Source organism: Tiliqua scincoides, chromosome 5 (genome assembly GCF_035046505.1).
Source record: "Tiliqua scincoides isolate rTilSci1 chromosome 5, rTilSci1.hap2, whole genome shotgun sequence".
NCBI lineage: Eukaryota > Metazoa > Chordata > Lepidosauria > Squamata > Scincidae > Tiliqua > Tiliqua scincoides.
In genome coordinates, this window is record NC_089825.1 from 46,538,262 (window position 1) to 46,554,218 (window position 15,957).

General features: G+C 42.8%; 1 pseudogene; it reads left to right on the plus strand.

Moving 5' to 3' along the window:
• The first annotated feature begins 371 nt into the window (after positions 1 to 371).
• Positions 372 to 15,957, plus strand: part of LOC136652226 (zinc finger protein 420-like) — a 398,747-nt pseudogene continuing 383,161 nt past the window's right edge.

A 15,957-nucleotide genomic window follows, 5' to 3' on the forward strand; every position in this document is an offset into this window, starting at 1 on the left:
AAAGGGGTTCAGTCAGTGCAAGTAATGAGATATTAATGGCAGGATGCAAGACTGAGGGCTGTGACTTCATAGCCATCTACTGCCTTGTGTGGATCCTTATCCCAGCAATGAGGGAGAACTTGGGAGGGCACAATCTTGCTTCACAGATCCCATTAGACACTCCGCTCCACCTAACTCAGGGGCGCCAGGGGTCATGGACATCACACTTTCCTAGCTACCTGCAGTTTCTTCCTTTGGTCTCTTATTGCATTTGTTTTCTTATTTCAACAGCATCGGTTTGGGACCATATTGGAAGAAAGAAGAAACAAACTCAGTCTTCACAGCAAAGAGCCAATACAGGAGAGAAGCCTTATAAGTGCCAGGTGTGCAGAATGACCTTCAATGTCTGTGGTCCTCTTATAATCCATCATAGAACCCACACACGGGACAAACCCTATGAGTGCCAGGAGTGTGGAAAGACCTTCAGTCAGAGTGGTTATCTTATAAGCCATCGTAGAATGCACAAAGGGGAGAAATCCTATAAGTGCCAGGAATGTGGAATGGCTTTCAGTGAGAGTGGTTATCTTATAAGCCATCGTAGAATGCACAAAGGGGAGAAATCCTATAAGTGCCAGGAATGTGGAGTGGTGTTCAGTCAGAGTGGTGCACTCAAGAGACACAAGAAAACCCACACGGGAGAAACCCTATGAGTGCCAGGAGTGTGGAAAGACCTTCAGTCAGAGTTCTAATCTTATAAACCATCATAGAACACACACAGGGAAGAAACCCTATAAGTGCCAGGAGTGTGGAAAGGCCTTCGGTCAGAGTGGTAGTCTTATAAGCCATCATAGAACCCACACCGGGGAGAAATCCTATAAGTGCCAGGAATGTGGAAAGGCTTTCAGTCAGAGTTCTAATCTTATAAACCATCATAGAATACACACAGGAGAGAAACCCTATTATTATTATTAATTATTATTATTAACAGTATTTATATACCGCTTTTCAACTAAAAGTTCACAAAACGGTTTACAGAGAAAAATCAAATATCTAAATGGCTCCCTGTCCCAAAAGGGCTCACAATCTAAAAAGATGCCAAGGAATACCAGCAGACAGCCACTAGAACAGACAGTGCTGGGGTGAGGTGGGCCTGTTACTCTCCCCCTATTATAAAAAGGAGCACCCACTTGAAAAAGTGCCTCTTACCCAATTAGCAGGGGTTATGAGTGCCAGGAGTGTGGAAAGGCCTTCAGTCAGAGTACTAATCTTATAAACCATCATAGAACACACACGGGAGAAACCCTATAAATGCCAGGAGTGTGGAAAGGCCTTCGGTCGGAGTGGTAGTCTTATAAGCCATCATAGAACCCACACCGGGGAGAAATCCTATAAGTGCCAGGAATGTGGAATGGCCTTCAGTCAGAGTGGTTATCTTATAAGCCATCGTAGAATGCACAAAGGGGAGAAATCCTATAAGTGCCAGGAATGTGGAATGGCCTTCAGTCAGAGTGGTTATCTTATAAGCCATCGTGGAATGCACAAAGGGGAGAAATCCTATAAGTGCCAGGAATGTAGAATGGTGTTCAGTCAGAGTGGTGCACTCAAGAGACACAAGAGAACCCACACAGGGGAGAAATCCTTTAAGTGCCAGGAGTGTGGAAAGGCCTTCAGTCAGAGTTCTAATCTTATTAGTTACAGGAGAACCCACTCAGGAGAGAAACCTTAGGCAGCTTAGGAGTGTTAAAATTGGTTTCCAATCAGGCAACAAAAGTTGAGTCCCTTGTTTGCATCAAATAACTGATGTTTATAAAATTCCTGCTATTTCTGCAGTGTTCATTTGAAATGTAGATGAAGTATCTTGCTTGTTTTTTTCAAAACAAAATGTTTCAAAATTGCCCTGTTATTATTTGCTAGAATCTATGTACTGGGTTTTGCTTAGTCATTGTCCAAGTTGGGGTCCAGCATCAATCACTATGATACATTGAATCATCCATTTAACAGACGTTGATTTCACCGACCTCAGAAACGGACACTTTCTAATACTATTGAAAATTAGTTGTTAACATTTGGTAGATGTGCCTCCATTGACTTCAGTGTCTCCATTGCTAGTGGTGTAGCTAGAAGGGGTGCAAAGCACTAAGTTCTGCAGGGAGCCTCCTTGCAGCATGTGAGTGGTCCCTCCTAGAGATGTAAAATTTTAGAAATTTTGAAGCTCGGAAAAAAAAACCCAGTTTTTTTCCGGGTTTTTTTTTCTGAAAAAAACAATTTTTGGAAAAATTGAAAAAATGCTACATTAGCACTTTTTTTTTCTTTTTCAGATTGAAAGTCATTCTGTTACTTTAGGAACATAAAATATGACTATGGACAATTTGACTTGGCATAAAATTATCACAACTAGCATATTAAAAATATAGTGTATCCAAACAATTATTACAAACAGAATTTACTTTTTTTTTAAATAATATTTATTTGTAATTGTAACAAATGGAGCAACCATCTCCTGAACTGTTTACTAGTTTATGTGGAACAGAGAAGAAAATCTCCACAAAACAATTTTTAAAAATCCAGAAGTAACAATTATTCATATTTCCTCTCCACAGTATTAAATAAAAATAAAAAAAACCATTCTCAAAAAAGAATTGAAGAGGGGGGAAGTGTATAGAAGGAGTGGGACTAAGTTTCAATGAATGGGCATGAAATTTAATCAGAATCATTTTCTGAGCTGTAATAATCAGTATCAGTTTCAGTCTCTGCTTCTGCAGCTCCTCTGTTGTGTCTGTCATTATCACAGTTATTATGGACTTCTAAAAACTGAAGGTTTGCCCGGATTGAAGCAAGCTTCTCTACCTTTTCACTTGTCAGTTTATTTCTTGATTTAGTGTGAGTGTTTCCAAACATAGACCAGACTCTTTTACATGCTGCAGAAGATGGAGGAATCTGAAGAAGGTGAGACACAAGAAGAGTCAGAGGCTGTGTTGTGCAAAGACCTTGCCACCACGTTGCAGGAGGAATATGTTTGGCAGAATCCAGATTGCATTCTGGACCAAATCCCTGAAGATGTACTGTATTCTGCAACATTTGAAAGTGCCTTCCCAACATCAAGTTCTAAATGTGATGCTTGTTTTGTAATCCAGTCAAATGCAGTAACAGTGCTGTCATCACTTCCATTTCCACCTTTGAATCTTGGATCCAGCAGATTTGCAGCACCATGAATTGGATAGCAACAAAATTCTTCCCTTTTTTAAAATAAAATCTTTCATTTTACTTTCTTCTATAGTTGTAAGTGGAAATATACTGAGATTTTCAAAAAACAGTTGTTTTTATCTTGGTCATTAAATAAGGAATTTCTGACAAAAGTATACTATGTGATGCAGATGCAGTGATTGCTGCAGCAATTGGCTTTAGAATCTTCAGGGAATTTTGCAGCTGAACCCAGAAGACATCCTGATCAAGTACAGTGTTTCTCACACTCCTGGGTACTTTAAGATTTTCAGCTATTACTGTTTCTTGAAGAGCTTATTTGTTTTTTAGTAAACTTTCAAAGGAGATCACCACTCCAGTTTTACTACAGAGCTTCAGTGTCACTATTTTATTCCTTGCATTTTTTTCTACTTGCTTCTTCTTGAAAACTGCAGCTACAATATGAGTATCTTTTACATGTTTTATAACATCTTTTGCTCGTGTATAGATCATTTCAAGGGTGTCCAGTTTCAAAATATCATTAAGAAGCAAATTTAGCCCATGAGATGCACATCCTATTGCAGTAATATGTGGCAACTTATCCATTATGATCTCCCATGCTACTTTCATATTGCTGGAATTGTCAGTCAGCAAAGCAAATACTTTACCACTCCCAATTTTCTGCAGGACTTCACATATTTTACAACTGATATACTCTGCAGTATGTCTGTTCTCTCCTGTTTCAATGCTTTTGTTAAAAACAGGTTGAGGTGTTATAACAAAATTTATAATTCCTTCTCCTCTCACATTTGTCCACCCATCTGTAAGCAGTGCAAGACACAGTGCTTCATTAATTTTTCCTTGCACAGATTCCATTACACGTTCATATTTTGACTCCAAAAGAGGCTTGCTCAAAGAATGTCTGCTGGGCAAATGGTATGATGGTCTTAGTAATTTCAAAGCTTCTTGCCAGTATGTATTTTCAGTTATTGAAAATGGTGTTCCAGAAGAATATATTGCTCTTGCAAGAGCTTGATCAATTTTTTCCTGATCTTCAGGTATCATCTTGTCTACAATTATTGAATAATTTTTGGATGCAGCTGCCCAGAAGATGCTGCTGATGGGACGACACATTGTGTTGCTGCTGATGTTACAGATGGAGTAGAAAGGACTTCTTGAATGAGAACGCTGTGAAAAACGATGTGCATTTTCATCATTGTGGTCCTCTTCACTTATATCCATGAAGGATTTTTTCATATCTTCAAGAATGTGTTTTGTCATCCTGGTAGCATTTGGAAATGCATATTTCATCTGACAATACTTGCAAATCACATTTTTCTTCTCAGAAGAACTTGTAATGTGAAAAATGCCTCCATATTTGGTTTGAGACCAAAATGCTAAATGTTGGTCTCGCCATTTTCCTGAGGGGAGTAGGAAAGAAAAATAATTTAATGGCTGGTTTGCAAGAAGACACTAATCTATGGTTGTGGGTAGGGGAAGTAAAGAACCAGATTAGTAGTAATTAAATCATTTACACCAAGGTTATAAAGATAAACTAATGTAGCCAAATGATTCAGTTTTCTGGAATCAGATAACAGTAAACCTGAGGTATTCAATCTGTGTGTCCCACTTCCTTAGGGAGGCATGGCTAGCCTCGAGGGGATCACCAGGCATCTGGGGAGAGAGGCTGGGCTGGGCTGCTCTGCTGCACGTGTTGCCTGCTGACTTGCTGCTTTTCTGCAGCTGTGAAGGAGGTGGGTGGGGCAGCATGAGGCTGGGAGGGCTGTGAAACATGCTGGGGGAAGGTGGGAGAGAACGCCGGCTGGCAGGCAGAGGTGCTGCATCACATCTCAGCATGGAGCTCTCTCCATGTGCAACCTTGCCCCAAGGACTACATTTCCCAGTGTGCCCCTCACCCTGGGCATTGTGGGATTTGTCAAGGCTGGAGGAGAGAAGAGTTCAGAAGTGCTGCATCTCATCAGCACGGGGCACTCCTGGCAGGCTTCAAAGTGGGAGGGAAGAGTAAGTCCTCCACTTGGGGAGCCCAGCCTGCTCTTAGTGTCCAAATGCCCCAGTCTGCATTCTCCATCTTGCCTGGGGGGGAACAAGGGTAGCATCTGCATGTTGGTGTATGTGTGTAAGCAGCCCCCATCTACTTTGGGGTGAGTTGTAATCTTGCTACATGTAATCTTGTATGTGGCTGCAATCCTTTCCACACTTTCCTGAGAGTAAGCCCCATCTACTCAAATGAGTAGACCTACATAGGCTTGGGGTCAGTGTCAGCTTAACCCAGGATCTTCACCTTTCTCTTTTTCCTCCCCCTCCAAAAAAGAGAAAAAAGCCACTCTTGATGGCTTTGTCTCCAAAAATTGATTAAAAATTAAAATCCCCATTCCTTTTTAGCCATTCCCCTTTTTCCTCCTGCCTCCTTTTGGTGGTACTCTGTTGGCTGTTAAGACAGAAGGCACAATCCTAGCTAGGTCTACTCAGAAGTCCTATTGTGTTCAATGGGATTTACTCCCAGGAAAGTGGGGTTAGGATTCCAGCCAAACAGTCTCTAGGTCTCAGTTTGCATCAGTTTGCAATTAGCAGATACACATAAAACAAAATCCTCCCCCAGCAAATTCATCACTTCCCCCTCCCTTTCCAAAACCCTTCAGGTGTGCTGCCAACAAACTCAGGGCACCATCCTAACCAGGTCTACTCAGAAGTAAGTCCTATTTTGTTCAGTGGGGCTTACTCTCAGGTAAGTGTGGTTAGGATTGCAGCCTCAGAGTGCTGGCAGCCTTGTTTCTAGTGTATAATTATAACACCTTCACCCCCATTTTGGGGGTAACTGAAGTGAGGTGTTGTAATGGGGAGCTGTGGGCAATGGCTACAAGGATCAGGGGAGGCGTGAGCTGGAAAAGTTTGAGAACCACTGCTGTAAACTCTTACCTTTTTAAATTAAGTATATACTTTCAGGTCTTTTTTGTTGCTCTGTATTTTCTTCCAATGCTTTGAGGCCTTGTGAAGAGGACAGAACAGAACCAAACATACCCACTCACATGCAAAAACAAAACTGAAACCTTTTTTCTTGTGACAATGGCAGCACCTCCTAAAGGAAGAAATGCATCTTGTTCTTGCATTGGAGAGTTCAGTTTGTAACCTCGGACTTGCTTGTCCTCAGTGCACAGAAATTAGACTAATCTGATACCATACATATTTTTTTAGAAGTGATTTTGAAAATATTTGAACAGATTGCCTTAAAATATTTTATTCATCATGTTAAAATAAAACATTCCATCATCCTTTTTTTTCAATTTTTCCAATTTTTTGGGGAAAAACCCAAAAAAGTCTGGGGGGGGGGGGGAACTTGTTTTTTTCCCCAAATTTTTCTGGTTTTTTTTCCAGGCCTTCACATCTCTAGTCCTTCCCCCTTCAGAGCCATTCAGACAGGGGGAGCAAAACAGAGGCTGCTTGCATACTGCAGGGAGGCTCCCTGCAAAACTTAGTGCTTTGCACCTCGTGTAGCTACACCACTGCCCATTGCTACAGCAATGGAGACACGGCTTGAGAGTGCCAGGAGGGAGATGCTAGAGGAGGGAACCTGGAGAGTTATCTTTGATCACTTTCAGCTTGGGAGCACATTTCCAGCCTCACAGGCACATTAGCCCTTGCATCAGCAAGAACACTGGCAAACCATTCAATGGAAGTCACTCCGGAACACCCCAAACAGCTCAGTAACATTGAAGATAGCAACCCTAGAGCTATGACAAAGGGGGCACTGGATTCCTGGGTGCAGAAGGGAGGAAGACAGCAAGGGATGCATGCAAAACAAGCTGCAGGGTTTAGAAACTCGGTGGTTTGCTTATGATGAGGTTGATGGGGCCATGAGCTGAGGTCTGGTGGTGCCTGGCCCTCTACGGGAAGAGCAGTCAGTCCCATGGCTCAGGAAGGCCACCCAATGAAGGTAGGAGGAGGAGGATCTGGATGAAAGTCAACCTTTTCCCCTGCCCTTCTGAAGAGGGAGGCACAGTAAGTAACTCTCCCTCTTTCTCTCCCACTCTCCCTCCCCCGACCCCCACCCTGCTTCCTTCTGGGCTTGAGCCCATTGCTTCCAGGAGCTCATGGGGTCCAGAGGAATCGGAAGAACCCACCCCACTCAAAACTCTCCTCCCCTGCACACCTCATCCTCTCTGTGCCCCTCTTAATTTTCTGATCCAGGGAGTAGAAGGAGAAGGATGAGGTGTGGAGGAAAGAAGGAGATGGGTGCTCCCTCCCCTCTCCACGAATCTACTGCCTGAGGCAACCACTTCAGTCTGGTGTTAATACTGTAAGTCTGCTTGTTCTATATGAGATGAGGTTGCAAGATGGGGGAGGGGTCTCATCTGTGCAGAAGTAGTGGTTCACATAAAAACTAACCAACTTAAAAGGGGTTGGGGGGGAAGGCAACATAAAAGTGGAGAAGACAGTGTGACACACTGTCGCTACAATTTCTTGATAGCTTCCTTGGACATTGTTTTTGACTAGGTAACTATTGCTGAGGCAATATCATTATTCATGCAAACATAGTGGTATGTGAGAGGCACCTATTCAAATATATGAACGGATACATACACATCTCCAGAAGCATTCGTGGTGAAATACTACATAGGATGCTGCCTTCTACTGAATCAGATTATTGATATATAGTCCGTCTAATTCAGTACTGTCAGATTGGTAGTCGTTCTCCAGGGATTCAGATTAGGATCTTTCCCAGCCTTACCAGGAGATGGATATGGATGTCAGGACCCAACCTGGAGCCTTCTGCATTCCAAGCAGGTGCTCCGAAACTGAGTGACAGTCCCATCTCTATGTTATATAATGGGCACAGAAACTCTATTTTCCACCTGGCACCAGAACAAACAAACCAACAAATCAAATCCAAAACCTTGGACTGCTTTCTTATGGGATGAAATAAATGCACTGTACCTAATATTCTGCGTGTGCTGATTTCAGATCTCAAGCTTGCCTGGAAACCCCTCCTCTTTGATCAAGACCCCCTAAGCCCAGATAGGCCAATGCTGGTTATGGTTCTTCAGTGGCAAATTGCAATCCTCTCCACATTATCCCATGGACTATAATGGGACACTTCTGAGTAGATCTGCATTGGATTGGGCTCAAAGCTTTGCACCTATTCTAAAACACCTTAAAAAAATTTACTTCACATGTTGTATCCACTGAGAACACATTCCAGACAAATGTTGCCCTGCTAGTTATTGCACTGGCCTTTTTTTAAAAAAAAAAGTTATTAAGGGTAATTCTTTTGCTTATGTTTCAGAAGGCATCTGATAAGTTGAAAAGCAGAGGAAATGGTTAAGTACAGGCAGACACTGCAGATGTTGTGGATTCGGCAGGGTCGCTTGTGTGCTCTGTGCTTGTTTGATTTTTATCAAACTGTGCTCTTTTATATGCCTTGGATATTTATGGTTCATCGCAGGGCCCCAAATGGTGAACTTTAAAATGCATCATTGCCCATGACTTCCTGCTGGCAGTGAAGGAGGGAGCTATATCAACAACCTCACAGAAAGGGGCAGTTTTTGAGTCAAGTACCTCTTATCCAAACAAAGCCATGGAGGTCTCTGTGTAAACAGCTGTGCAAGGCAGTTGACTGCACTCAGCATATTTCCAAATTCATGGCAGATTCCCTGACTGAGAATCCTGGAGAGTGGACCCTAGTGCCAATCTGACCTTGTCCCCATTGCTTCTAGTGCTCAGCTTTAATGTCCCAAAATGATGCCTTTGTTGGGGGAAAAATGGTAACTAAATGAGCATGCCGGGATAGATTTTACTCTACAAATAAGGTTGTGTTAAATACACAAATGCACATACAATATGAAGGATTAGGGCTGTGCATTCATTTCAGAATGGATGAAACATTGAACTGAGCCAGGCCCATTCCATTCAGTTTTCCTTTGTTGTGAAATGAATAACAGCAGTTCTGAATTAGGCGGAATGATCAAGGATGAGTCTTGTTTTCACAATTCATTCAGAGGAGGCTGACCTTTTTGGTTAGCAATTCTGTTTCTCTCACTAGTTGCCTCCTATCACTGCCATGTTTTTGTACCATAATGTGCTGGACGTTGTGTTCTTCTCAGGAGGAAAAATCATGGGGGTTGCCATTTTTTGCTGTAGCTGCTTTTTTTTCCCCTACAATGCAACATCTGGGGCTTTGTAGGAAAATCAAATGGTGACACTGAGAAGCAGCTGTCATTAGGAGTTTCACTTCTAACACTACAAAATAGTAAGAGAGAAAATGGAGACGAAAATGAATTGAGATAACATAAATGGATGAAATTCATTATGAAACATATGTGAGTATAAGGCTACAAACCTAACCACACTTTTCTGGGAGTAAACCTCATTGACTATTATGGGACTTACTTCTGAGTAGACAGGCATAGGATTGGGCTGTAAATAACTAGGCAAATCAAGGTTTGTTTTTTTCAAAAAAAAAATAAAAATGAATGGATTAATGACAGAAAAAAAATTCTTGCACACCCCAAATTCTTTGGGAGTATAGGTTAGTCTTAACAGTAGCAGCAACATTAGCTTTATGAAAGTATATTTGTAGCAGTATATAAATAGTAATCATAATAAGGCCCCAATTCTAGTGGAGAGGTGCACAGGCAGAATGCTCAATTCACTTTAAAAGGGGATTAGACAAGTTTCTGGAGGAAAAATCCATTACGGGGTACAAGCCATGATGTGCATATACAACCTCCTGATTTTAGAAATGGGCTATGTCAGAAGGCCAGATGCAAGGGAGGGCACCAGGATGAGGTCTCTTGTTATCTAGTGTGCTCCCTGGGGCATTTGGTGGGCCGCTGTGAGATACAGGAAGCTGGACTAGATGGGCCTATGGCCTGATCCAGTGAGGCTGTTCTTATGTTCTTCATGCTGTTGCCATAAGGAGCTTCACAATGGTGTGAAGGCCAGAGCCTTTCCATGCATGCCAGAGGGAAGGATGCCTGCCCGAGCAGGTGAGACCAGTTCATAGGTTGGGAAAGTTTGGGGTGGATGGTAAGGGGGCAGAACAGGGCAGGGGGAGGGTGGAGACAGGTGTGTGGGTGGGCAGATTGGGCCTGGGAGGAGGCAGGATAGACAGTGCAGCACGCACCATATCCTATCCCCCTTCCGGGGCTTGATCTACCTTAACAGATCAATGGAGATGTGTGCCGGTGATATCGCTGGCACAGGTCCAAGTTGACTCACTACTGCTGCTGCTGGGAGCTTACCCTTGGGCAGGAAGAGTTGACTCACTACAACTCACTAGTGAGTTGACTCACTACTGCTGCTGCCTTGGGCTTACCCTTGTCCCCTTAGCCTGAGGAGACCTCCAGCAGCCAAATTCCCCTGCAGGATGCAGCGTGGCCCATGCTGGTGCCACTGCATTGGTGCAGGGGAATTTAGTTAGGATTGGGCATCCCGTGGTGTACTTGCTACGAAACTGGTTCTGCCATGCTTTATTTAGTGTCAAACTCTGTCACTGTTAGCCTGTCAAAATATCAGCAAAAACATTCATTTCAAAAATGAGACTTATATCCTAATGAGTGTTTTGAGAATTGCCACTATAGGGTCTCTCCTCCTCACCCTCTTAGCAGTCCTGCGTCACAATTCTGGTTCTCCTTGAGGGCTTTCACCTACCCAACTCTGGTCTTTAAATTCCCTGTTGGGAGAGCCGCAGCTTTCCATACTCAGGTTGACTTCACTTCACAGCCAACCTTCAAGCCTGTTCATGGTTTTCCTCTATGGGGCCACCCTTTAGAATATAAGGACACTGTTAAGTGTGAAGTTCACAGTAGAGCACATTTTGCCCCAGTTCTACATCTCTGGAAGCCATACCTCAGATTTTCCCTTTATGCTTTTCATCTTGCTTACTGTGTCCAAGACTGTCAGGAATATCTACTTGTTGGGACATGTTTCTTGCCATCTTTTTCTTATATGCTGATTGGGGATGAGGTTGAGAGTCATTAGGGAGGGGGCTTTCTGCTATTAAAAAAAAATCAAATTGGCAATTGGCAAAGGAGTATTCATAAAAATAATTGCAAATACGATATGTGTTGCTAGGGCAGTCTTGAGTCGTTCCTGCAGTAAATTACATTCAAACCTACTGTTTCATCTGAGATTGTCTCAGCAGGGATAACTGAAAATGCAAATTTAAATTGCTGCTGAGTGCTGGTAGCTTTTCCCTTGCAATCAGGAAGATACTCAAAGATCCCGGAATAGTTTTCTTTCTCTTTTACCTCTTAGAGATTTAAACATTCTTTCCCACCAACTAGTTGAAGTGATTTAAGGCTCTAATGGCTTTTTAAAAACCTTCCTCTGAGACACATTTTATTCAGGTTTTTCTGATTTTACTTTGTGTTTTAAGAGGGGGAGAGAGAGAGACTGGGGCCAATTTTATTTTAAATACGCACACTGATGCAGATTTTAATAAGGAAAAGTTGGTGGGGATTATATTTTCCTTATTTGCAAAATAGAAGGTGCTGTTGACAAAGCATGTTGAATTCTCTTTGTTCATGCATATGTCTGTGCAATGTGCAGCAGAATTAACCTGACTGGCTGCAATCCTATGCCTACTTATCTGGGAGCAAGCCCCATTGAATATAATGGACCTTACTTCTCAGTAGATGTGCATAGGATTGGGCTGTAAATTCTTTCCCTTGAAGACTACAACATTCAGATCACATTAACAGTAAAATATGAGCATTAAAGAGTCAAACCTGTGACTCTTGGAGCTACTGTGGCAGCCATTCCAAAGTGTAGGTCTGACCCATTGGTGGGTCATGAGCCCATGCGAGGTGGGTAACAGGCTGGGTTCTCCCACTGTGCTTACATCTAGATAGCTCCAAAATGGAGCCATTCAGAATATACTGGGGAGCCCCAAAGCATTCTTCTGGGTTGCACTAGGCAGCAACCCACTCTACTGGCCTCCACAGGCCACAGAATGGTCCACAGAAGCCTCCAAAAGCCACTATTGGTTTTCAGAGACTACTGCTCCTTTGCCTCCAAAAACTGGAAGTGACTTTTAGTGGCTTCTACTGTCAATTCTGAGGTCTGCAAAGACCAATTGAGTGGGTCACTGGCGCAGCACAACCTGGAAGAAGTCTCTCTGGCACCACTAGGAGCATTGCAACGCACCACAGAGGATGAGGTGGGTTACGGCATTTAAAAGATTGGGAACTGCTGTACTACAGTTTGAGCTAGACTCCATCCTTAGACTTTTCTTTCCTGTTCCTTTCAGTTTCCAATTATTGTGTTCTGCTCAGTGGCGTAGCTAAGGAAGTGCAGGGGGTAGCAGTTGCACTGGGCATCAAGCTTTAGGGAGGCAACAAGCTGAGCTTGACACTAGTGACCAAAATTGTGAAAATCTTGATATGTATGAATAATATCATCATGTTATATTTCACTGGAAAGGTAACTTAATGCAGAATGCAATGAAAAAACTGCATTGGAATATCTATATTCTATCAAAAGTTATGGCCAATTAACCAGAAAATGAAAACACAACTGCCTTATGAAACAAAAAGTGGATTTTCTTAACTCCAAATAGGGGGAGAATAACCATTCCTGTTTATCCCAGAACAGTTTGTCAGACCAATCAGGGCCATACTTTTTATTTATTTACTTAATTAAATTTGATTTTGTCTTGGAGGGGTGGCTACAAATCTTCATTGAACCCAGGTAGCAGATAGATGCCTTAGCTATGCCACTGGCTGGGGGAGGTGACAGAGCTTCTGGGGGGAGGCAGGTTTCCTCCCAATTTTCACTTTTTTAAAAACCCCAGCATGTTGTCACTTCGGGTTGTGACTTCATCTCTGGGGGCTCATTTTGAGCTTGGCACCGGGCTACACAATCATTAGCTACGCCACTGGTTCTGGTCTGCAATAAACACACTTGTTTGCAATAAACAGTGAGTACATTATTGCTTCTGGAACATGGGACCCTATACAGAATAACGGCCCAATCCTATCAAGGGCCTATGGAGCAGATCGTGCAATCGTCTGCCATAGGCACCATTTGGCACAAAAGCTGTGCTGCTGTCACCCATGATAGAAATGGCCAGGTTAGACTCACCCAGACTCTCCACCAGCCCAAGTAAGTTGGCACTGGGGGTGACTCTGGGTGGTTTGAGGGTGGTTTGGGGAAGGAGGAAAGAGGACAAGGAATTGACTGGAAGGGTTGGATCTCCGTGACCATACACATTGAATCTTATCCTCCATTTTCTAGCTCATTCTGCCCACTTCCTCTCCTTGAACATGAGTCAGCTGCATACCTGGCAGAGGTCCAAGGAGATCCACGGGCAGCCCGAAGACCTAACAAGGTATAGGTAAAAAAGATTTTTACTTCCCTTTCATTGGCCTTCTGGTAATTTCTGCCAACCATAGCATGTAGCGCACACTCTGTTGGTGCAACTACATGTTATAGCATGGTGGGGGATAGAATTGGGCTGTTACTTACATTTTTAAAAAGAAAAGCAAGGTATAGTATGTGTTGAAAATAAAATGTGACTACAAAGAAAAATGCTGCTGTGAATTATTTGAACTGTAAAATCCATAGGTCATGAATTTCTGGCTTTGGGGAGCCCACAAAAAAAGGGATATAGGAAGCTGCCATTTGGGTCCATCTAAACAAATACTGACTACACTGAGTGGCAGTGCTCTTTGTGGTTTCAGGCAGAAATCTTTCCCAGTCCTGCCTGGAGATATATGCCAGCAACTGAACCTGAGATCTTGGCCATGCTAAATACTGCTTTTTGTTTGAAAAAGAGAGAGAGGATAAAATTATTTCATCTATCATTTGTGTGCTGCCTTGGGTTTGCATCTTTAATGCAAAACTCTATAATTATAAAATTAAAACAGAATGAAGGGATTTTTACAAGACCAACAATGGACTAATTAAAGAACCATTAAGCCCACATGGTTCAGCTGACTGGAGAGAGAGAGAGAGAGAGAGAGAGAGAGAGAGAGAAGCTGGAATAGATGGAAACAGCTGGAAGGAACCCAGAGCCACTTCAGTGATGTTTGATTTTCATTCTGGAACCAAGGAAAATAATATATCTATTAGGAGCTTCATAACAAGACTCTGCAACCTCACGCAAGCCATAGCTGTAACACATGCAGAAATGAAGAGTAGTCTAACAGTGTAATCCTATGCATGCCTGTTCATGAAGGACGTCCATAGTGTTCAGTGGGGCTCGGTATCTGTGGGGGATTCATTCCCTAATCGCCCACAGATACTGATTTCTTCTGACATTCAAATTCGTGGTGCCTGAAAAGTCAGAAGTGCCTGTAAGAAGGCTCCAGCAGGCAACTTCAGAAGGCCTACTGGAGGCTCCTGAAAGACACTTCCAGTTTGGTTGGGGGAAAAAAAAAAATAAAACCCAGAAAGTGCCTTTTAAAAATTTCTGGCAGGCCTTCTGAGTTGCAGGGAGGCTGCACAATCTCCCTGTGCCTCAGAAGGTCTGCCAGCGCCTTCTAAAAGGCACTTCAGAAGTGCCTTTCTGAAGACTCCGGGTGACTTTCTGAGGCCTGAGGAAACCACACAAGCCTCCCTGTACTTCAGAACACCTCCCAGATGTGACCAGAAGACACTTTCGGTTGTGTTTGGTAGGTCATGTGAGGTCGTCCAACGCAGGTCAGCACCCATGTTGGATCAAATCCGCAGGTGCCGAACCCATGGATAAGGAGGGCCTGCTGTATAGGAATGCATAGAAGGTGTACATTTTGAAGACAGACGTGTCACAGTCATACTGTTCTTAAAAATTGTTTTTAAGAAGACATTTCATCCGTTCAGTTCCAATGGCTGCTGAAGGATGTAATTTTAAAATGTCTTGTCTTTTATTTAGGTCACAGCCATAGAGATAAACAGGAACAGAACCTCTATCAGACAGTGAAATCTACAACGAACTCATAATGTACAAATTCTTGCCTGTGAAGAAAGCCATTAGCGGATCGCCGGCAATTTTTTTTTGTTCATGGCCCTGGAAACGTCTAATCCAATGATCCTTCAGAGACTAAACACACTGTTGAAGACACAAAGTGCCGTTCCAGCAAACAAGAGCAAGCAGCTCCTTTCCCAGTGCTGCCCAAATGTTCTTTCTGTACTCTTAAAATGCCACAAGCAGTATGTGTGAAGAGTGGAATTATATCTGCTTTGATGGGAGGCTGCAGGTGGAGGGTGCAATTCCCCAAGCCCTCTTTTACATTCTTTAGTTGCCGTTGAATTCTTTATTGGTTGCAAGATTGACAGTTGAGTGATGTAGGATGGTGCTCCTTTCATTCTTCTTAAGTCTTTGGTTAAGGGAAGGGATTCATTTTCAACTTTTTGTTATTCTACTGTGAAATAGCCAAAGAAGAAATTCTAGGTGGTGGTGGTGGTGGTGGTGGTGGTGGTGATGATACTGCCCTTCAACAAAAAGATTCAAAAAGCAGTTCACAGAACAAATCAAATAACTAGCTGATGAAATTATTTTACTTTTATTTAAAAGATTTTATACTTCTATTTCTAAACGTCTCTAACATTTGGTAAAGCTCAATCCTATGAGTGTCTACTCAGAAGGAAACCCAGCTAAGTTAAATGGGATTTACTCATGGATAAGTGCGTATAGGGTTGCAGCCTGTATATGACCCAATCTTATTGAGCCACTGTACTGCCGAAACAAGTGTTTCAGCAGTATCGTGTGCTTTACAATGGTGGCAAAATGCAACCTGCCATTCTGTGCAGCTGGGCCTCCACTGCAAATAGCTAGCAGCGGTAGCACCTCCCTGGAGC